The sequence below is a fragment of the Dendropsophus ebraccatus genome, chromosome 7, assembly GCF_027789765.1.
Source record: "Dendropsophus ebraccatus isolate aDenEbr1 chromosome 7, aDenEbr1.pat, whole genome shotgun sequence".
Taxonomy (NCBI): domain Eukaryota; kingdom Metazoa; phylum Chordata; class Amphibia; order Anura; family Hylidae; genus Dendropsophus; species Dendropsophus ebraccatus.
Window position 1 is genome coordinate 122087104 of NC_091460.1, and position 24748 is coordinate 122111851.

Genomic DNA, 24748 nt, shown 5'->3' on the forward strand with positions numbered 1-24748 from the left:
CGACGACACAGGAACCTGTAGACTAGTGACCGTCAATGAACCTGTGGTGATGTGCTGTGGGGGCAAGGGGATGGGTAAGTATTGATTCTTTATTATGTTCCTACGCTCCCTACTTGCAAAGTATGTTTTGGCCAGACTTCTACTAAAAAAAGAGTTGTTTTTTTTTAATTCACATTCTGTTCAAACATTTGTGCATGGGATCTGTTCGAAAATGACAGCAGTAAACACATAAATAAGCCATGAAAAGACTTTACTTTTTAATACAGATGAGCGCAACTCGAGAACGCTCAAGTCATTGTGTAGCATTTTTTATGCCAGTGGCTGAATAAGTTGGTTGCAGCCCTATGGAGTCCGGGGAAAACATGGGTACATGGATAGCTTCATAAATCAATTATATATTAATACTAGAAAATGTACCCGGCGCTGCCCGGGTATAAAGTGTCAGTGTGTTAATTAGATTTGTTCTAAGGTGCCCAGGAGGCCAAGCTAAAGGTATTGTTTCATCTGAGTTAATCAGTGGAATTAGTGTATACCTGTAGTGCATAGTTGGAGGGGTTCTGTATACCCACAATGTATAGTTTTTAGGGGTCTCGCATATCTGTAGTGTATAGTTGGGGGGGCTGTATACCTATAGTGTATAGTTGAGGGAGGTCCTGTATACCTGCAGTGTACAGTTGGTGAAGGTCCTGTATACCTGTACTGTATAGTTCGGGGGTCCTGTATACCTGTAGTATATAGTTGGTGCTGTATACCTGTAATGTATAGTTGGTGGAGGTCTTGTATACCTGTAGTTTATAGTTTGAGGGTCCTGGATACCTGTAGTGTATAATTGGTGGAGGTCTTGTATACCTGTAGTATATAGTTCCGGGGTCCTGTATACCTGTAGTAAATAGTTTGAGGGTCCTGTATAACTATAGTATATAGCTGGTGGAGTTCCTGTATACCTGTAGTATGTTTGGGGTCCTGTATACTTCTAGTACAGAGTTGGTGAAGGTGCTGTATACCTGTATTATAGAGTTGGTGTAGGTCCTGTATACCTGTAGTGTATGGTTTTGAGGTCCTGTATACCTGTAGTGTATAGTTTGGGGTCCTATATACCTGTAGTATATAGTTGGTGGAGTTCCTGTATACCTGTAGTGTGTAGTTTTGGGGTCCTGTATACCTGTAGTGTATAGTTTGGGGTCCTGTATACCTGTAGTATATAGTTGGTGGAGGTCCTGTATACCTGAAGTATATAGTTGGTGGAGGTCCTGTATACCTGTAGTATATAGTTTTGGGGTCCTGTATACCTGTAGTGTAAAGTTTGGGGTCCTGTATACCTGTAGTATATAGTTTTGTGGAGGTCCCGTGCACCTGTAGTGTATAGTTTTGGGGTCCTGTATACCTGTAGTGTCCTGTATACCTGCAGGGTTGTATTTACCCGTATGGCAGTGTTATTCAGTCACAGTGTGTCGGTATTGGTCATGTCTGGTATGGCGGTGTTATCCAGTCACGGTATGGTGGTATTGGTCAGGTCTGGTATAGCGGTGTTATCCAGTCACAGTATGGCAGTATTGGTCAGGTCTGATATGATGGTGTTATCCAGTCACAGTATGGCGGTATTGGTCAGGTCTGGTGTGGCGGTGTTACCCAGTCACAGTTTGCCGGTATTGGTCAGGTCTGGCAGTGTTATCCAGTCACAGTATGGCGGTATTGGTCAGGTCTGGTATGAAAGTGTTATCCAGCACAGTATGGCGGTATTGGTCAGGTCTGGTATGGCAGTGTTATCCAGTCACAGTATGGCGGTATTGGTCAGGTCTGGTATGACAGTGTTATCCAGTCACAGTATGGCGGTATTGGTCAGGTCTGGTGTGGTAGTGTTATTCAGTCACAGTATGGCGGTATTGGTCAGGTCTGGTGTGGCAGTGTTATCCAGTCACAGTATGGCGGTATTGGTCAGGTCTGGTGTGGCGGTGTTACCCAGTCACAGTATGGCGGTATTGGTCAGTTCTGGTATGGAGGTGTTATCCAGTCACAGTATGGCGGTATTGGTCAGGTCTGGTATGGAGGTGTTATCCAGTCACAGTATGGCGGTATTGGTCAGGTCTGGCAGTGTTATCCAGTCACAGTATGGCCGTATTGGTCAGGTCTGGTATGACAGTGTTATCCAGTCACAGTATGGCGGTATTGGTCAGGTGTGGTATGGCAGTGTTATCCAGTCACACTATGGCGGTATTGGTCAGGTCTGGTATGGAGGTGTTATCCAGTCACAGTATGGCGGTATTGGTCAGGTCTGGTATGGAGGTGTTATCCAGTCACAGTATGGCGGTATTGGTCAGGTCTGGTATGACAGTGTTATCCAGCACGGTATGGCGGTATTGGTCAGGTCTGGTATGGAGGTGTTATCCAGTCACAGTATGGCGGTATTGGTCAGGTCCGGCAGTGTTATCCAGCACAGTATGGCGGTATTGGTCAGGTCTGGTATGACAGTGTTATCCAGCACAGTATGGCGGTATTGGTCAGGTCTGGTGTAGCAGTGTTACCCAGTCACAGTTTGGTATACCTGTTGTGCCCTGTATATACATGTACTGTATAGATGGAGTAGGGGGTCCTGTATATACATGTACTGTATGGATGGAGTAGGGGGTCCTGTATATATATGTACTGTATGGATGGAGTAGGGGGCCCTGTATATACATGTACAGTATAGATGGAGTAGGGGGCCCTGTATATACATGTACAGTATAGATGGAGTAGGGGGCCCTGTATATACATGTACTGTATAGATGGAGTAGGGGGTCCTGTATATACATGTACTGTATGGATGGAGTAGGGGGCCCTGTATATACATGTACTGTATAGATGGAGTAGGGGGTCCTGTATACATGTACTGTATAGATGGAGTAGGGGGTCCTGTATATACATGTACTGTATAGATGGAGTAGGGGGTCCTGTATATACATGTACTGTATAGATGGAGTAGGGGGTCCTGTATATACATGTACTGTATAGATGGAGTAGGGGGTCCTGTATATACTGTACATGTACTGTATAGATGGAGTAGGGGGCCCTGTATATACATGTACTGTATAGATGGTGTAGGGGGTCCTGTATATACATGTACTGTATAGATGGAGTAGGGGGTCCTGTATATACATGTACTGTATAGATGGAGTAGGGGGTCCTGTATATAAATGTACTGTATAGATGGAGTAGGGGGCCCTGTATATACATGTACTGTATAGATGGAGTAGGGGTTCTACCAGTTATTACTGTGGATGTTGTGAGGCAGCTTCCCTAGCAACCATTGCTCCCTGTGAAAATGAAAGCAGTAATCCTATTGGTTGTTAAGGCTCCAACTGCCGTGTCTGCTGCAGCTAATTATATCACCTGTGTTTGCAGTGAGGAGATTTTCCCATTCCTCTCTATGGGGCGCCGCTCTTCCCCCTCCCCCTCCCCTCCTGTACATCTGGCGGGGACGGGACCTTCGCAATAACCTTCCCGGGCACCCAATGTATCTGTGTGCCAAATTTGGGGTCAAACGGTTCAGGCGTTTGGAAGTCTATAGAGGACAGACAGACAGACAGACAGAAGGACAGACAGACAGACAGACTTTGATTTTTATGATATAGAGTATGCAAAGCACATAGGCAACTAATGAACAGTGCAAAATATTGGGCAGTGCTATGAGATTAATTTACATTTGAAATACACAGCAAAAGAAGAGTAATGCAGTAAACACTTTTGGGCCGGTAAAAAAGATGTTGAACAATCATCTATCATCTTGTTACTGCCCATTAAAAAAAAGCTTAAAATTTCCATTCGGATCTTACGTAAAAGCCTGCTGGTGTCAGATTTGCCCGATGTATTAAAACATGCCTTTAAATAAATCTGGCATATTATTGGAACAACATTTTAGTTTGCAGCTGTTTTCAAGTTTACTTTTAGGGTAAATTCACACGGACGAATTCGCAGCGAAATCCACTGTGGATCCTATGCCGTTGACTCTCAATGGGAATACATACTCGCAGCGGGATTTACATCCCGCTGGGAGTATGTAAGTGACAGCGCCATTAACCCCCCACCGGCCGGAGCATACATTACCTGCTCCGCACTCTGGCTTGTTTCCGGATGCCAGGAGCCCCCGAAGCAAACCGGAGCAGGTAATGTATGCTCCGTCCGGCGGGGGGTTAATGGTGATGTCACTTACATACTCCCATCGGGATTAAAATCCCGCTTCGAGTATGTATTCTCATTGAAAGTCATCAGCATAGGATCCGCAGCGGATTTCGCTGCGAATTTGCATGGTAAAATCCGCTGTGGATCTGTTTGTGTGGATTTACCCTTAGTACTAGAGATGAGCGAACCTCTAGCATGCTCAAGTCCATCCGAACCCGAACTTTCGGCATTTGATTAGCGGTGGCTGCTGAAGTTGGATAAAGCCCTAAGGCTATGTGGAAAACATGGATATAGTCATTGGCTGTATCCATGTTTTCCAGACAACCTTAGAGCTTTATCCAACTTCAGCAGCCCCCGCTAATCAAATGCTGATCGTTCGGGTTCGGATGGAATCGAACTCGAACACGGTATGCTTATCTCTACTTAGTTCATTTTCTGTGCGTTATTGGCCACGCACCCTTTCTGTAAAGGCTGGCATAAAAAGGCAAAAATGTGCAAGTGCTTGTGCAGTCTGAGGACTTCCGCAAAAATTTGCAACTTGTCTATGCCAAAACATAGACATAGAGCTTTACTAAATCCCCTTCTACGTGTGCAAAAGCCCTAAATGAAACAATAAAATTAACGCGACTACAGTTCTGTTGACATAACAGGGTACAACAAGATATAGTTATCCATTTACTCATAGTCTCATCTGCAGGTAATTCCTTACAGTTGGACAAGGGTTGTCTCTACATGTTGACATGAAAAAGATGACACCCAATATACATGGTTGATTTTCTGCAATTCAAGATATAATCTTTATCCTGCAAAATCAACAATTACTTCAGAGGGGTAAATATTACCTGAAATTAAAATTCCATGGTCAGTGAAAAAAAAAAATCTCACAATACAAAGCAAATAAAGGGCCTGTTTGGCTGTTGCAATCAGAAGCTTTCTTAGCACGGCACATTCTTATCTTAGCATTAGCACAGTATACAAGTAAATCTGTTTGTTGAATAGCAAGGTGTGGAGGCAGAAAAGGCTATTTCATGGTGTGATGAGTTTAGAATCCATTTAATCTATTATCGCTCTCGTGTACCAATACAATTATGTGCAGTTTATTTTGGCTCTGCGTCCATAGATATAAAACTTGTTTTTATATTTTATTCTTTATGCTGTAGCCTGTTAAACTGGAATATGCCATAATTATGGTAAATGTAACAGACAGTTGAATTAAAGTGATATACAGCATGTGCTGCTTTATTATCGATAGGTAAATACTCGCAAACCTTCGTAACGAATAGAAAAAGATTAAGGTTGGGTTCTCATGGGACGGGTGCTCTTGTATTTTAATTGCATAAAGAAAAAGGAAAGGAACACTTTTGAAAAGTCATAATTTTTTCATGTATTGCCACCGTTTTCTGGTGCAGTTTTTGACATAGAGTTTTACCAGGTGAAACACCTGTTTTTTTTCTAAATGTTACACCTGTTAAAACTGCTGAAAATTATTTCATGGGCTGCATGACTAGAAATGGCTAAACTATGTGTGCCCGGAACGCCAGGCCTACTGCAGTTTTTTATCTTCACAGGGCACAACCATGGGGTAAACTGAAGGTGCGTTTACACGAAATGATAATTGGCCCGATCGTACGATTAACGATGTCGGAGTAGCAATTTTTTTCATAACGATCAGCGTTTAGACGGTACGATATATCGTACGGAAAATTTGCTTTGCGATCGTTTTGCGATCACATTGGTTAAATCGGCGAACGACTGTTTACATGGAACGATCTGTGAATTTTTTGAGAACGACGAACAACGATTTAAGAACATGTTGAAAGATAAAAAAAGGAATGATTTCTCGTTCGTCGTTTGATCATTCGCTGCGTTTACTCGTACGAGCATCGTTCGAATTCGATCGTTATCGCGCAAATTTGCACGATATTCGTTACGTGTAAACGCACCTTAACAGAAGTTAAGGAAAATTAGGGGAAGCCCCCACTTGCCCTGTATTGCCCTCAGATGGATATAGAGGCATACTTTTATCTGCTCTCAACCACCTTGGACTGATGCTAAGCTGCCGACGACTGCTGACTGATTGGATTCTGCTTCACCGAAGAAGCTGTTGCTTGGTCCTTGCTTCCTTCCTAGTCTGTGCCCAAAGTCAGTTCTTCCTTCTCGCTCATCTGTCATCTGCTGCACTAGAATAAAGATGTCCTAGACTGGCTCTACTTCTGCAAAATTGCTCTCTCAGAGCTCTGATCTTAGGGCCCTGCTGCAGCTTCAGGCTTCAAAAAATGGCCACCCACAAATCTCCTCCAACAGGCCACTAAGCTGACACCGACACGGAACTGAACCCCAAGGTCCAAGGTGACTGTGCTCACATATGATCTGCTTCATCATTTCTATACAACAAAGGAGAAAGTTCTGCACACCTATATAGACACTAAAATCTACTTGTTTCCAGACCTCTGTCATCACACTGGCCCAGCGGTTGGCTCTCAAACCCATCTCGGAAAGCCTAAGGGTCCTATTACACTGAGCGATTTTTAACGATTAACGACTAACGATTAACAATCGCAAACAAGATTTTTTATCGTTAACCTGAAATCATTCACCATATTACACAGAACGATAATCGTTAGTTACGATCGTTACTATGATCGTTATTATGATCGTTACTATGATCGTTTATTCCTTCTGATCCCAGAAAAACAATGGGCAATGTGCTATTACACTGAAGGATTAGTGAAAAAATGCGGAACTTGAGCGAACAAACGTGGAATTACAGCGAACAATTAGCTAACGATAATTTTAGGTTCAACGATCAACGACATACGAACGATTTTTCGATCGTTGCCTGCAATTACACAGAACGATTTAACGATTTTTCGCACGATAATCGTCCAGTGTAATAGGGCCCTAAGTTACGGGCCATTATGTAAAGCTTAGGTATTCATTTTTCTTTCTCAAAGATGGGCGCACTTACACGTTATGCTCTCCTGACCTACCAGCTTTTCTGCAGGTTCTGGACTTGTACAACATCTCTCTTCTGCATTGGCCAGTGTTGATCTCTCAGCCTCTTCTGCCGTAGTTTTCCAACTTAATAGACTTTAGAGGCCCTCTCCAACACAGAGACTGTGCTGACCCCCCACATGGGGATGTTAAACCATCTGTCTTGACCACCTAGACCTTCTTGAGGTTGGCCAGAAAAGTAAAGAAAGTAGCCCATGTATGTGCACTACTGTCAAACAGCCTAGCTCTAGTCCCACCACCTGAAGTAGATGTGCACCATGAAGGGGACTCTTAGGGCCCTATTCCATCGTTTGCATAATCAATTAACGATCTCAAACGACCGCTATTGCGAAAGACCTGAAAACATTCACTCATTTCCATGGAATGATAATCGTTACTTATGATCGTGTTTGCGATCGTTTTTTCTTCGCTATTTCTTCGCAAATGCGTTCGTATCTACTGCGAATGACCGAACGATGTCTTATTCAATGTGAACGATTTGCTAACGTTTTGCGAACGAGCAACGATAAAAATAGGTCCAGGTCTTATAAAGCGATCAACGATTTTTCGTTTAGTCGTTAATCGTTAACTGCATTTCAACCGAATGATTATCGTTTAGATTGGAACGATTTAACGATAATCTGAACGATAATCGTCCGATGGAATAGGGCCCTTAGGGGCTTAGTGCAAGTAGTAAGAGAACTAAAATCACATTTTCACCACACTGAAGGGTTAGGGTCCTATTCCACGGGCCGAGGAGGGCCCGATCAACGATGTAAACGAGCGGTGATCTGCTAGATCGCCACTCGTTTACTGGGCCTATTCCACGGCCCGATGATTGTTGAGCGAGGGCTGCAAGGACATCGTTACCGATGTCCTTGCAGCAGCAGTAATACATTACCTGCAGGTCTTCTCCGCGCTGTCTTCATCCCAGGGTCCCGCGCGCTCTATCTTCTGAATGGCCGGTCATTCAGAAGATAGAGAGTGTGGGACCCTGGGATGAAGACAGCGCGGAGAAGCCTGGACAGGTAATGTATGATGATGCTGCTGCTGTCAAATCGTCAGTCGCCCGCCTCGCACCGCTATTCAACCGTAGCGATGCGCGGTGGGGAAGCGATGATTTTATCATCGGCTGATCGTTCTTTCTATTTCACCGAACGATAATCGTCCGAATCGGGCCAAATGGAGCCGATCCGGCCAATTATCGTTACTGTGGAATAGGGCCCTTAATCTGACCACACCAGGCGGGTTTTTAATAATCTTTTGAACCAACAGGTATACTGGAGGCAGTATTGTACATTCCTTGTGAAAGTAGACAGACCTCTCGGTATAATATAACCATAGTGATTAGTCCTTCATAATCATGGACGCTTTGCTTCTTTGTAGTTTAAGATATCTACACTTATTCTTATCACTCACTTAGAAGTAAATTAGTTAGTCAAGTCAAACAGTACAATGGAATTCTGGCAGACTTTAAAAGAGACAGAAGATATGAAGAAAAGGTGTTGTATATGACTCAGAAAACTATCAAAGTTTTCTCTTCCTGTTTCGTGTCTTAACAATAGTGTTCAATTGTGCAACATATTTGATAAATTGCTGTAAGTGGATTTTTGAATAATACAAAAAAAATGCTGTCAAATACACTTGCTATTCAATAATTTATTTGAGATTGATAGCCTTCTCCACTAATGGACTTGTAAATCTAAAATACACACAGTGGTGCTTATATATCAAAATTATAAGGACTTATTGTCTGTAACACCTGGTTTAGTTTTTTTCTTTTGTATAGATTGTTATATTTTTTTTATTTGATAACGCTAAGCGTGGGTTTATAGTTCTATTTTTATTGTTTATTAGCACAAATACTTTTTAGGCTCACACTTAAGTGTTTCCGTCAGTCTTTTTTTAACCAAAATTGGAACTTGAACTGACAGGGCAAAATTATGATGAAATTGGCACAATTTCTGTGTTTTCAACCCACTCCTGGATCTGGTTGTAAAAAAAGTGACGGACATACTATGTGCAAACATAGCCTTAGGCTATGTTCACACTGCGTATGAGTCCGGCCGCATCTCGTACGCCGCCGTACATGTGCGGCTGAAACTACAGGCGTGGGAAAGGTCGACTTGCGGCCGGATGCGTACAAACCGCGAACATACACCCGTAGTACAGTTATGCTTCCCTAGCTTGTTTCGAAGCGATCTGAAACATAGCCTTAGGCTGTGTTCTTGCCACCTTTTTCACATTGTCAACTCCTCTGCATGGCCTGCATACTACATTGACATCAATGGGGTGTCATTGTTTCTGACAAAGGAGTACTACAAGATTTTTTCCCCAATTTTTTTTTATTTTACTATCTATGTTATAAAATAATCCTGAAATATTGCTATTTTCACACTCACCATACGGCCTAAAACTAAAGGCCCTCTTACACGGAACGATTATCGGCCATATTCGGCCGATATCGGTCATTATGGGCGATAATCGTCCCTTGTAATAGAAGGCAATGATCGGCTAACATGAATGATGTCGGCTGATTATTGCTGTAGCTTTTCTTTCAACATGTTGAAAGACAAACGACAATGATAGCTGCAATCTGCTGGAATAGGAGTGGCAGCAGCAGACCACCACTATCCTCTATGGGCTGCCTGGACGATCTAGCGATCACCCGGGCAGCCCCCCCCCGCACCTCATCGTGGCCCCCCTGTACTCTGCGGCGGCAGCTAGTGGGGAACAAGAAGCAAATGAGCGCTGACAACGCTCGTTTGCTCCTCACAGTCGCCCCGTGTAATAGGGGCTTAAGCTGGTACTTCCTGTTCTATACAGATAATTTCCTAGCAATGTCCTTCTTATCAACACAAACAGGAAAACAGTGACAGGTGATACCAGTAACAGGGTTTCCCACATCTTATCCCCGCTTCCCTGTGAAATGAGCCCACAGAGCATGCTCACAAATGGTGTCCAGTACAGAGAATAGGGTCTCAAAATGTTCGTTGTATTTGTACCCATGAGGCTTGATGTAAAGTATGTCACTAAATGCTGTTAAACAGGCAAAATGACAGCCCCCAAAATAATGTACTACAAGTAAAAAAAAAAAAAGAAATTAATCAATAAAAATAAATGTAGGTGATACATTTCCTTTAAATGACCGCCTTGAGATGCCATCTATTGGCATTTCTTGCCATTGCAACCTAAAGATGTTTTGAATTGGTGCAGAGAGGAGGATCTCCTGAAAAACAATGGGTGAGAAACACTTCAGATAATATTATAATAAGAAGACAGTATACCGGGTGGCATATGGCTTTGGGTTGTGTACTATTACTGATACCATTAATACTGGGTAATTCAGTGAATATAGGCTTTAATTTTTATTGAAAATGTAATTATGTACAATGTACTAATATATATTTATTTTTTTCTTTAACAGACAGAATTTGTCTATACATTGTAATGAAGACCTAGAGGTAAGATGACACTGTTAACATATTATGCACTAAATTGATAGTTTTTAATATCTTAATAATCTAAATATATATATTTTAAGTGAATGTACGGGGGTGGGGTGGGGTGGATTCAGACATGGTGGATTCTCTAGGGTCTTGTGTTACCGATTCCACACACCAGAGCTGCAGCATGTGTCACTTTTTGGCACTTTTCTTTTGGCATACAGTAAAAGTAACAGTAGTTCAGACTAGACATTCTGTAGATGTGTCAGATTTTCAAGCAGAGTGAGTTACTGGTACATTTTTAGATTGGATTGGTGAAAGACCCGTAATCCTGGAAAGCCATAATATGGGACATATTTGCTGCAGGGATCCATCCATTTCAATCATTAAGTCTGGGCAACTGTGGAGGGAGATGGAGACACATCTGAATCCTGTCTGTAGTTGCAAGTCCTTAATCTTGGACAGAATTACTGATGTGTGAATAAGACCTTAGACTGTCTAGTCTAAGAATTAGAATTAGGTTTTGATTATCTCCTAAATTTACTTTATCGCTCACAATTTCCTGGTCTGACACAAGTATATTTTAAGTCACCTTAGATTAATTTGTTATTTTTGTAATCCAGTAGTTGTTGAAATTCTATAAAAATAGCTGAGTATGAGTATAAAAAAAGTGAATGTAATATTAGAAAATAATGTATGTAAATGTTATGTTAATGTATGTTTTTAACATTCTGTTAACTCATATGTATGTGATTAATATAATGGATTACATATTATGTGGTTGTACATCTTAAAGAAGTCAATGAATGTGCTACACTATCAGAAACTGAACTTTCTTTCATTGAGTTTAGCAGTACCCAATACCCTTTAAGGACCAGCCTATTTTGGGCCTTAAGGACAAAGCCTACGGGGTTTAAGACCCATTGCTTTTATTTTTCTACATAGCGCAAAGAGAAATACAAATTGCTAAAACTAGCTAGAAAATTCACAGCTATTAGACTCAACATTGAAGTCTTAAATCAGTCGCGAATAGAGGCAAATCAGAAATACTGTATAAGCACTAAGGCAAAAAAATACAACAAAGGCTCAAAAAGCCAGTAGAGCAATGGCAGAGACAAAATCAAAGATGAGCAATCCCAGAGTTAAAACCATGGTCAACACAGATAATCATGCAGTGCCAAGTCACAATCCGAGGCCAGAAGTCAGGTAAAAAAAAAAAAGTTACAGAAGCATATAGCAATGCTTACGTATCTGCCCTAGTTCTGAATTCCATTTGCTTTGGGGGTCTTAGTTCTGTACTTCGGGGTTGTACTTCATGGTCGAGAAGTTAATCAATACTACAACTCCCAGAATGCATTGCCTTCCCTCAGCTCTCCATCACTGCCCTCCCACCCTGCATACTACCCTCCCTAAGCACTCCTGCCAGTTCCTTCCCAAAGCCGTAACTTTTTTTGTTACCTCACATGTCATAAAAATTAAAGTGATCAAAAATCTCCATCTAACCAATAAATGATACCAATAAAAACTACAGACCACCTTGTAAAATGCAAGCTCTAACTCAACTCCATAAAATAGGTAAACAGAGGGGAAAAAAATATAGGGGTCAGAATATGGCAATGCAAAGTGTTTTTTTTTCTTTTCTCTATTTTACAGTTTTTCATTTTTTAAAGTGGTAACAAAATATAAAGCTATATAAATTGGAAGTTGTTGTAATAGTAATGACTGAAGGAATACATTTATTGTGTTAGTTTTACATCCTTATGTACAACAATGGTATAAAAGCAAAAAGAAATTAAATTGGGTAAAATTGTGGTTTTTGTTTTTGCTGTTTCACTCCTATTTTTTTCTAGTTTTTGCCTTACATTTACTGGCAAAATTAAGGAGAAATGGTCCCACAGAAGATAAGCCACCTGTAAAGGAAAATGGAGAAAAAAAAAGGAAAATTAAAAAATTAAAATTGGAGCCGTCATTAAGGGATTAAATATTGATCTTTATTCCAGAAGAATGGGCGTCTTTAGTCACAGCAATGGGAATTGAATTGAGTTGTGTGCTGCAAAAAAAAGGCAAAGTCATGGGTTTAATTGCTTGTACCGTATGTATTTCGCTTATTACAATAATTGTATTAATCTGTTGGGCAACGCGCCAGAGAATAGAAGGCAACAAATAGACCATTTAGACAGGTGCATTCTGTATGGTGCAATGTGAGAGAAACTTTTTGTATCTATGTGTATTGAATATTTGTTACTATGGGAATAAAACAATTTGCTGTGAAATTAGGGAGAAAGCAGTAGAGTGCATATTGCTATTGCAGAGCAGTATGTAGAAATATATGAAATCACAGGGCAGGTCTTTGGATCAGTGTCAGACTAGACCTGTACCTAGGGGCAGCTGTGGATGAAAGATAGCTCATAGCCTGCTCAGCATGTTTGAGTTTGTCTGCAGATGGCATAGCGCCACTATATTCCCAGGTCTTTTTTTAACCATGTCTGCACACATAATTTTCAAAAGGGGAGTGTAGAGAGCAGTGCTTCTCAAACTTTTTCTATTGGAGCCTCACCTAATAGACTTAATGATGCCTGGGCCTCACCAGACTAACCAAGAAGATGCTGGGCCTCACCATTTGTGATGAAAGTCCATGCAAAGATAAAAACTATTGCTCAGTCTACCCTTCATTTGTCTCCTAACCTCTGTATAACATTAAATAAGCACAAAATGAGTTAATAATGCTCCTTAACCAGAGATTGTTGCATTTAGGGAAAGAACTGTGTAGCTTATAGTTACTTTTGTGAATACTGACTCCTCAGCTGGGCCTTACCAACAACTAGGGGGCGCCTCACTGGTGAGGCCCGCCTCACAGTTTGAGAAGCACTGGTATAGAGTATAGTTTCTCAGCTTGTTGTAATGAGGGCTATGCACAATTGATCTGTTGAAGATGGCTGCAGTTGTAGATTTTGATAAAAGTAAAAAAAAAAGTTACAAAAAAAAAAGGAAGATGGCTACTGTCGTAGGTTGCTGTGCTTGGCTTTGTTATGGAAGCAATTGTATTTACTCTGTTACATTGAAAAAAGCTTTCTTTTTTGGCACTTAAATGCAATAATGCAAATTAACCCATCAGAGTATGGAAGGACTAGGGTACGTTGTATGGTTTAGAAGAGGTATTGTCAGGAATCTGCAGTAGCCTGTGTGAACTGGACCTGGTGTTTTGCTTTTGTGTGCCACATCCGATTGCTTCTCAGCTTCTGGCTATGCAGGAGTTAAGCTGAGAAGCTCCTGGTCTTGATTTTACACCTGTGTTGTTGCTGTGATTGACAGGTTTCTCTGCCAGTCTGTACCTGGAAGATCAAAGCGCTGGCCCAATGAGGATCCAGACCGGGCTCTTGGTCAGCATAAAAGCAATGCAGAGACTGAGTTACAGCGCTGGCTAATTAGGTTAACTCCTGGTTCCAGCTCCCCTGTCTATTCCTGCGAACCCCTCTCCTGAACCCTCTGTGTTGCTCGACTTGTTATCTGACCTTCTGCCTGACTATTTGACGATCCCTCTGCCTGCTGATTTTGTACTGCGCTGCCTGTGTGGATTTGACCCGGCTTGTTCACCATTCTTTTATGTTTGTTCATCCGTCTCGTTCTGTGTGCACTTTATTAGTGTAGGGAACGTCTTTGTGGTTGTCCACGGCCGCCTAGGGCCGATTGAGGCAAGTAGGCAGGTGACAGTGGGTGGGTTCAGACCTAGGGCCCACTGTCTTGTCCTGTCTGTATCGCCCGATCCTGACAGGTATGTTGAAATATATTCTGAAGAGTTTAATGTAAAATCTAACGCTGAGTTGATATAATACAGTAATAAAAATGGTACATTTAGAGCTATGAGATGCCTAGTACCTAATGAAACCCAATTGACTCAAAAAAAGCATCAATATATCTTGGTTTGTACCTTAGTTTATTTACAAATGTTTTCTGTGCGCAATGGAAAGTTATAACATTGGCCACTAGGTGTCACTGCTTTTGCTCCTGTTGTCATGTTTGTCTAAGCAGGACAAAATACAGAAAGGGTTGGCAGGACATTGAGAGCTCTGTGCTCTCTGGTGCTGTCTATCACAGTGCAGTGATCCCAGCTTCTTATAGAAGATTAGGCAATCAGCTTTCAAACACCATTGGAAATGTTAATTTTTTCATTGTATTATGACTTAAATATTATGACTTTAATCTGACCCACGGATCAAACAGCACTGCCACGGGGAAGCCAGTGCCGTGGTCAGTTTTTAGAACCGCGGTCCGGTTCCCGTGTACGGCCCCGTTCTATCCACAGGTCCCGGGCCCGTGTTGAAGCACAGGAGGCGGCCCGGCCCGCCCCCACTGGAGGGGAATTCCCTCCCCTCTATGACACTGCACCTTTTCAATCAATGGAGCATCATAGAGGGGAGGGAATTCCCTCCCACTGGGAGTGGGCCGGCTCACCTTTCTGGGCTTGAGCACCGGCTCGGGACCCATGAATACAACGGGAACCGAGCCGCGGTTCCAAAAACGGACCGCGGCATCGGCTTCCCGGTGACGGTGCCGTTCGATCCGTGGGTCAGATTAAAGAGGATGTACCTGATGGTTTTTATATCATATTTATCTGTGCTGTATTACTGCAGTTACAGAATTATTTGTAAAATAACACCATTGGGGGTAACTTATCTGGCCTCACTCCTGCAGCAGTTGTGCAGTGATGTCAGGAATGTTGCAGGAGTCCTGAACCAACCCGGTTTGCTGATGCTGCACCCATGCAATGAATCAGCAACCAGGAGGCATGTCAGGGTGGCTGGCTTTTTCTGACACTGAGGCCAGGCAGCCAATTAGAGTTGCAGGTAATGCAGGATAATCCGGCAGCCCAGCGCTCCTGCAGTAAAGTTATGGAGGGATATTTAAATGCATGCAGCAGACATCTGTGATAGTTGTTCTTGTAGTGTTCTTTATACAGTATATGGCTTATACTCTGTGTACCCTGACCCTCTGCATTCCCTGACTCTGGCTTGTGTCTGATTTTTTTACCTCACTCCTGACAGTGTTTGACCTTGGCTTGTTTAACAGTAACTCCATTTGGTTCTGACTTTGTCCTGCATTGCTTTCTCGGTTTGACCCCCGACTTTAAATCTTACACGTCAAAAAGACAGGGACAGGGGCTATGTTCACTTGGGGCTCACATTCTCTCTAATGTGACAACCATTTTCACCACTATTTCTCAAAATCAACTGCAAAATTGTCATTGTTACTGCGACTTTTGTATTTACATTAAAATAATGCCATATGTGCCTCATTTTTGCAAAATTATCTTACAGCAACATTTTATTTGTGTTAAATAACACTTTTTTTGCTTAGTTTAGCAAGATTTGTGACAAATTTGTGGAAAAAGTGTTGTTGTGGCTTTCTTATTTGGGTTAAAATAGCGCAAATTAGATTTCACTAAATTGCTGCTAAATTGGCATTTTTACCACAATTTTTGTAGTTGCATTAAAATAACTCATGATTTTGCAGTGAATTTTGTAACATTTCAACAAAAATTGCATTTTAGAGCAAATATGAAAATCGGGGTAACAATGCTAATTTTGCCATGCCTTTAGTAGCATATTTTGCAAAATCAAGGCAAACACTTAACTTTTGCACTACAAATATGAAATTCACTGTAACATAAAGCCAACTATTTGGCGATTTTACAGCAAATTGAATCATTGCAGTAGAATAATGCATCAAGATCGACATGAGTGGGGGAAAGCATAAAATCCTAATACAACAAAAATTACATTTCCAGTGCTCTTTAAAAGCTGCTCACCTAATCTTCTATAAGAAGTCTGCTGCTGGGCTCACTGCACTGTGATTGAGAGCACAGGAGAGCACAGAGCTCTGAATGTCCCACCCACACTTAATGCATTTTGTCCAAACAGAACAGAACAGTGACACCTAGTGGCCAATAATATAACCTTCCAATAACACAGAGAGCAAAAAATATAAATAAATAAAATAAAGTGAATTACAAATATTTTCGATATGAATGCCTCTGTCAAAATATGTAAGGCTGTTTTTTATATTGTTGTGAATAGGATGACATCATGAGGTTTAAATAATTGCTCAGCTTTGCAGCACTGCTTCTACTACAGAATCTAAATTTCTCTTCTGGTTGATTTTATATAAAATATAACAGGGAAAAAATCTCTGTATACTTCCATACCAGATTAAAGGTATTTAGAGCAGTGTGGCCACATAGAATTTGAAGGGCACTGTAATTCATCTGCATACAAACTGGAGGTTGTACAGACCAATAAAAAAGTCAAACGCATGAGCCCTGTGTCTGGCAGACTGTCAATGCAACAGAAAATTGTTATATCCATTGTTGACTCGCTACGTTTGGGTTCCCAGTGGGGGGTCAGTTAAACAGCTGTGAGTCCATCTGAATCCATAAGCCAAAGGATTCATTGAGTTTGGCTCAATAGCTATAAAATATAAGAATATACTCCTATGTAATAGATTGTATATTCTTATTTTGATTCCATAGTTTAACTGCTTGATGTCTTTACAGAATTCTAACTAAATTAAAGAGTCTTATGCGACAGTTTATTCAGTATAATGTCACTGTGTAGTTACACAGGTTTTGGCGCTGTGTGACAGGAGAGCTGACCATACAATTCGAGCACCCCCAGAATTTTCTGCAGAATTTGGGTGTGCAGCAGCTGTACACATCTGCAGTAAATATCGGGACTTCCTGTGTTTGCTCTCTTTTTTTCGAACAGAGAAAAGACCAAATATCAGCACGGAGAGGCCATCGACTGAAGTTTGACAGGAATGGATACACCTAGTGGCCATATGTATAACGTTCATTTAAACAGAAAACTTTAAAAAAAAAAATTAAAATAGAGTATATTGCAAAACTGCTTACAATCACAAACCCTTTTGACTTCTTAAAATAAAAATTGCGCTAGTGCCTCTTTAACCCGTTAGTAACTGCCATTACGCCTTTTCACGGTGGTTACATGGTGTATGTATCGTTAGGCTCTGTTGCGCTCCTGCACCAGAATGGCGGGGGATCAGCTGTCAGTATGACAGCTGATCTCCCCCTGTAACTACCCGGAACAGAGAATCTGGGTAGTTTAACCTGTTAAATGCTGTTAGATGATTCTGGTGGCTGTGCGGACATTCCGCAGTGAGGTCCCAGCTCTTGATTGTCTCCATGGCAATCCTGGGGCTTTTTGAAGGCCCCTGGGATTACTATGTATAAGCCTCTACACAGCCATGCCAGAGACATGACTGTGTAGTTTGCCTGTCAGCTCAGTGCTCATATCTATAAAAATATATCATTCATTATATCGCACGACACATGCTGTAAACATTTTTGAAAAAAAGCACCAGGATTGCTGTATTTTATCAATCCTTTTCAGAAAATATGTCATAAAAGAAATCAAAAAGTCATATATATGTAAAACTTGGAATCAATAAAAACTACACATATTCCCGCAAGTCCAAAACCAGCTCCGTTATACGAAAGATAAGAATGCTATGGATCTTTCAATGTGACGACAGTTTTTGATGTTTTTTCCAGGAAGATACTGTAGTTTCTATTGAGTCTAAATGGTAATAGTTAAAAAAAACACTATACAAATTTGGTATCGCTGTAACCATAGTGACAGAGAATACATTTATTATGTTATTTTTACTGTACCCTGGATAGCGTAAGTTTATTATAAAAAAAATATAGAAATAGCATTTTTCTATTATTCCTCCAATAAAGGGTTAAAAAATCTAATCAATAGGTTTTAAGAATCTGAATATGGCGGCAATAAAAAAAATAAGTTTTCCCGCAAAAAACAAGACCTCATCTGGCTACATGAACGAAAATAAAACAACACTGCGACTCGTTAATCGTTACATGATTAACGATTGAGATCGTTAACGATTAACAATCTCAAACGACCTGAAAACGAAAGACCTGAAAACGTTCACTCATTTCCATGGAATGATAATCGTTACTTATGTTCGTATTTGCGATAGTTTTTTCTTCGCTATTTCTTCGCTATTGCGTTCGTATCTACTGCGAAAGACCGAACGACGTCTTATTCAATGCGAACGATTTGCCAACGTTTTGCGAACGAGCAACGATAAAAATAGGTCCAGGTCTTATAAAGCGATCAACGATTATCGTTTAGATTCAAACGATTTAACGGTAATCTGAACGATAATCGTCCGGTGGAATAGGGCCCTTAGAAAGCGGCAATGGAAAAAAGTGTGAAAGTGGCTTAGTTATTAAGACCCAAAATAGGCCGGTCACTAAGGGGTTAATAAACAAGAAGTAGACATTTGTCCATGGATCAGCGATTGTTTATAACACTAAGGCAAATGGGCTTAATCAGTCTGGAATTATGAGACTATGGCATGGCCAATGTTTTAACAGCATTTACAGTGTTGATGTGAATATTGTTTGACATCTCCACTTGAAATTCATATGTAAGGCATAGTGTTTAACAAGATGCTGAAAGGTTCCAGAAAATAAACTCATACGATTGGTAGTCCCGTAAGACTCTGTTTATTTACTGAACTTATCACCATTCAGATCGGACCGTGCAGAACGGCTTTAGGAATTTAGTGCTGTACAGATGTTAAGTAACTCGTAGTAAGATCATTCAGTAAGAAGAAATAGACATATTTAGCTTCATACAAAAATCGTGAAAAACAGACAGACATGTGAGAGGACACCATCAGTGTTTCAGCTGTTTCGCGCTTCTGCAGCACTTCTTCACGGCTGTAAGTAACTATAAAAAGAGGGGGCGCTACAATCTCCAGGACCAGTGGTCAGTGTGAATCACAAGGTGACATATTACAGAGCATCAGACTGGAACCTAAAGATTTTGGTGGACATTTATCAGATTCGCCCCTTCTTCCTTGCGTATGCCTTCCGTATCTCCCGCTCGCCCTCATCTATCATGATTTACGCCTGCTCGCAATGCTCGAAATGTTAGTAATTTCTAGCTTATATTTAGTATTTATTTCTTGTATAAATTTATGATTACAATTATGGACCCAAATAAACATTAATTATTGCTTTATTTTAATTCTCTGTTGGTTAACAATCGCTTCTTCACCACATTTCATAGCTATAAAACTGGAATGGCACAGAGAAGGTATCTGTTTCTGGAGAAAAGATGAACTCCCTCTATCTGTTACAACAATGGGCAATGTTCCCATTTTCAGGAAAATATCGGTGAAGGCGGCCATCTTGTAACATAGACAGGCGCTAATAATGATCATGATCAAGATGTCTACCTTTATCCGATATGTTCTTAAAGTAGGCACATAGCTGTACCCTGTATTCCTGAACCCTCATTGAAGAATAGCGATCCAGCATGTAAGCTTGTACTGCATATATCTGAATAGCAACATAGACCACAAAACAACACAGTCATCCTATTTCAAAGACCTTAATTCAAGACCCATAGTCACCTGCTCACTATACTTTCCAACTTTTGAATACCGAGGTAAGCATAATTAGCCCATAATTAAGGTATGTTCCCACTACAGGATAATAGCGGTGAATGGTGGTAGCCTCTGTATATTGACGGCCGCAAGTAATGATCATGGCTTCTCTTGCTCCCGGGTCACTGACAGATAACTTAGCCAATAAGTGGCTGCAGCAGGACTGAGCACTGATTGGCTGTGACTTGAGAGCCAGAGAAGCAGGCAGGAGTGTATGCAGGTATGGCAATATCTTGTTTAACGCCCGGCAGCTAATTAGTTAAATGGCAGTGGCTAAATGCAGAGTCATAAGCCATAACAGTTCCAGGTATCTCAGCGGATTTCTCTGCGAAACTCGATACGTGTGAATGTACCCTTAGGGCCAGTTCACACTGAGCAACAACAGAGGAATTCCATGGCGGAGATCGGAATCCTGATGTGTGCAGTGTCCTGCAGTGTCTGAAAGGGAGGATGCGTGCGCCTCCACTTCCTCCCCTCTCCGCTCAGAGATTTGGTGCGCACCATCACATTCAGACACTGCAGGAACTGGCCCTTAGAAGGCAACAGAAAAAATAATATAATCTTTTTCACTTTTGTATGTTAACAGCTTTTTGTGACAGTTTGGGTTGTTTTATGGAACATAGATGATTATTCCACCATCCTATACTTTATATGGTACTTTTTGCATTCATAAATAGGAAGTAAACAGAGAATATTTTTTTGTGTATTTCATTAATGACCAAAGCGTTTTGGGAATAGAAAAGAGAACACATCTGTAAATAATATTTGTGAAGTTGTTTTTTTTAGCATACAAATGTCCACATGGAAAGTAAATAAATTGTTCTAGCTCTTCTATCACAGTCTCTTTTGTTATTTTAAATACCTCCTGAAATGGCTATGGCTAAATAACATCAGAAGGTTGGCTTCGCCTGTGCTGTCCGGATCCTGGCTTTCATTTCATTTGAACTTTAAGAAATGTTTCCGATCTTAAGTACAGAATATGCCATAAATGTCAGATTTATTTAAAAGGCAAAAACACCTTGGAGAGATGTGTACAATGATAGCTGCAGCTTCTTGTCCGATTGGTCAGGCACAAATACAGGCATCAATGTGTACCTATAATTTAATCATTTTAATTGTGATTGGGGGTCTGGGTGCTGAGACCCCACTGATTGCTAAAATGAAGGGGCAGAGGTGCTTGGTTTAGTTCTGGTTTGGATTTAAAGAAACCCTCATAGAATTTTATTGAATCCCTAGACAGCTTGTTCTGTTTTGCGTGAGCATAGCTGAAAAAAGAAGACATGTAGCACTCAGCTTAGCATTTCTGCTCTTTGTTTGATGGGGTCTTAGCCTCGGACCCCATTGATCACAACTTCTGTCATATAAATATGGCGTGGCAGTAATGTAATTAAATGATAGTTATACTTTAAAGAAATACTAAAGTTAAAAAAAATGGAATAAACAATATAACTTTGTTGATTCCACCCAAAATGAATATTAATCTATAAAACAGCTAATCCCATGCAAGTGCACTTTATAATATACTATAATCATGCTATCCGCACTGTTTTCAGGCTTCTGCGCATCACTCACCCCTCTCAAGAGCTGAAAACTCCTCTTCAGCAGGTCCTCTCCATCTTTCTCTTATTTCTCCCCCTTCAGTCAGAAATGGCGCCCCCTTGGTTTTTGTCTTAGCTGTGGGCCTGGCCTGGTACCCGCAAGCCAAGCCCACCATTGCCATCAGCATTACCTGGGCTGGTCTCCTGTACAGTGCTGGAAGCTGTGCACACTTACACTACGATGAAGCCCATGGCACGCTGGGACATATAGGTTCGCGCCTGGTGCCATCTTGTATTTACTGCCAGATTTTCAGAAGTTTAGAAAGGATGAACAGAGCCACTGAGAAGGGTGGGAGAAGGCTATAAAAACTCAGGAGGGACCAGTGAGTAACAGCAGAGGGCTCTGGAAGATTTTTTTTAAAAGAGGGCATGGCCGGAATACCCCTTTAAAGGGGAGCTATCAGCAGGTTAGAAGGATCTAACCTGCTGATAGCCCCCTAATGCGCATGCGGCCCGAGAAAGAAGGTATGTGTCTTACCTTCCTCCTCTGCGCCATTGCCATGCAGTTAATAGTTGAATCCACCGCCTGGAGCATTGTTCGAAGCACTGCCCCGCCCCCATAATGCTGATTCTACCTGCTGCATTGATTATCATTAGAAGGAAGGCGGTGAATCGGCGCAATGGGGATGAGGCAGTGCTCCAAACGTGGATTCAACTACTAACTGCATGAGAATGGCAGACATACCTTCCTCCTCGGAGACCCATGCACATACTGATAGTTCCCCTTTTAGGCTATGTTCATACACAGTATGAGACCGGCCGTTCCATGACCGAGCCGTGTCACGGAACGTCCGGTCACAGAAAAGATCTTTAGGGCCGCAGAGTTTTGATGTGGGGATCCAGCTAGGGATCCTGGCCGGAGTGTATAACATGTGTATACTCTCCGGCCGGGATTCCATAGGCGGCAATGGCACGTGTATTTTCGTATTAATCACGCCCGTTGTTATACGAAAATATACGTTGTGTGAACATGTATCATTTATTTATGATGTAAAGATGTCTTTTGTACTTGGTTTACATTATACCCTGTTTGACCTCCTACTTCTGACACAATGATGTCACCTTCCCTCCTTTATAATGCTATATAAATATTTGTCTGTATAGTAGGGCCTGATGAAGGCACCTGCTCAATACTAAAAGCATAACATCAGTATACTGATTAAATCACTGTGAAAGACTCAGTAGTTATTCCAGCAACACCCATACTGTACACTGATTTTTTTTGTCCTTCAATGTCAATAAATGTCAGTGGTTTTGAGTTTCAGTTTTTAGTGAGCATGTGTTCTCAACCTTTTCTGTTGAGGTAGTTGCTGGCCATCTCATCCAGAGAATAAAGGTGCATAGTTTAATGTATCTTGATTACAGGTGGACCAACTTAGCTGTTTCCCAAACTTCTAGCCATGAGCAAAGAAATCCAAACTAATTAAATAACCATGTCATATTGTTCGGGTTAGAGCTATGTTCACCCCCCCCCCCCAAAATGACGGTCATTTTTGTTGGATGGCCATCATTTAACCACAAATAACAGCAGCTGCTGTTTGTGTAATAACGGCCCTTATTTGCTGACAAATGACAACCGTCTAATAGAAACAAATGTAATTTTGACGTTGTGTGAACATTCTGTGTGGATTAAAAAAATAGAGAAATAATTTCGCCTTGGCAAATGTGTTGCTGAGTTTGTTTCCTAATGGTTGGAAAAGTTGCAAACAGTGGAATGGGACTAAATAGGACAGAACAAAACCCATCCTCGGTGACTAATTGTCTGTGAGGATATTTCCAAAGTGGATTAAGCAGTTAACACAACTAAGTATTTTCTCTGGCACAAAAGTCACGTTTGTGCCGGAGGTCTTTTCTTCTACTTCAATGCACCAGTTCCGTTGTTATCACTCAAGTGTTAACTGGTTTTCTAAAGGTGTTTGCAGTTTATATTAATTTAATGTATGACAATTTTTTTTTTTGGAGAGTAAAATAATTTTTCTGCCCCACCCCATTATAAGGATGGTATCTTGTGTATTTACAATAATCCCCATTGCAGAACCTGTTGGGAGGAAGCAGTGTCAATCACATTTTTTTTTGTGACCGATATAAATCTTAAGAGATGACAAAGAGAATGTAAGTTATTACTCCAAACTGGTCTGCAGGGCAATGTAAGGAGATTTCGTTTATCAGGATAAACATGCACAATCAGGTTTTTCGCATATTGTAGCTTAAAGAGGTATTGCAACACAATAACATCTTGCTGTGAACAGTAAAATGAAAAACAATCCATACGTACCTACTCCTATCTCCCAGAACATTTGTTCCATGGATTCTCGGCCCCCGGCTGTTTGTCTCTTCTCCACATATACTAGGGGAAGGTTTTTTTTTTTTTAGCATAATGGAGCACCATTGCGTCTAATCATTGGCTGAGAGGGCAGGTCCTGCTTCGAGTTCTACAAGTCAAAAGTGCCAAAAGTTACTGATTGCACTGGATCTAACTCCATCATGTCAGCGATGGTCTGCTGCTTTACTCTGCTTTAGTGCAATAGGAGTGGCGGCAGCAGACTGCCGCTGACTTCAAAGGGCAGCCCAAACAATCTAAGAATTGTTCAGGCAGCCCCTCCCGCAGCTCCACACTTGCTCCAACATCCAACTTGATCGCTCCATAGACTGTGATCAAATGAGTCTGATTTGATTCACAGTCGTGGAGTGACACGTGCTAACATTTCAGAAGTTACTGCACATGACAGTAACACTTTAAGGGTGCGTTCACACCTACAGGATCTGCAGCAGATCTGCAGCAGATTTGATGCTGTGTTCAGTTATTTAAATGAAATCTGCTGCAGAGAATCAGCTGCAGATCCTGTAGGTGTGAACGCACCATAATAAGACAAGTAGACTTTTTCCTTTGTATAGTAGATTGTGGAAGGATCCAATCACAAGGATCCCAAAGTTTGTTTATGTGTAGCGCCAGCCTAAAGGTTTTTTGTTTTTTTTTACCCATGAAGACAACCCTATATCAAAGGGGTTATCTAGCACTACAAAAACATGGACACTTTCTTCCAGAGACAGCCCCAA

General features: G+C 41.2%; 1 protein-coding gene across 2 annotated transcripts in view; it reads left to right on the forward strand.

Moving 5' to 3' along the window:
* Positions 1-24748, forward strand: part of BMPR1B (bone morphogenetic protein receptor type 1B) — a 316599-nt gene that overhangs the window by 26938 nt on the left and 264913 nt on the right. For both annotated transcript variants that reach the window (XM_069978340.1, XM_069978342.1), the window contains exon 2: positions 10580-10616. The gene's annotated coding sequence lies outside the window, so the exon portion shown is untranslated. The remainder of the gene's footprint in view (positions 1-10579; positions 10617-24748) is intronic.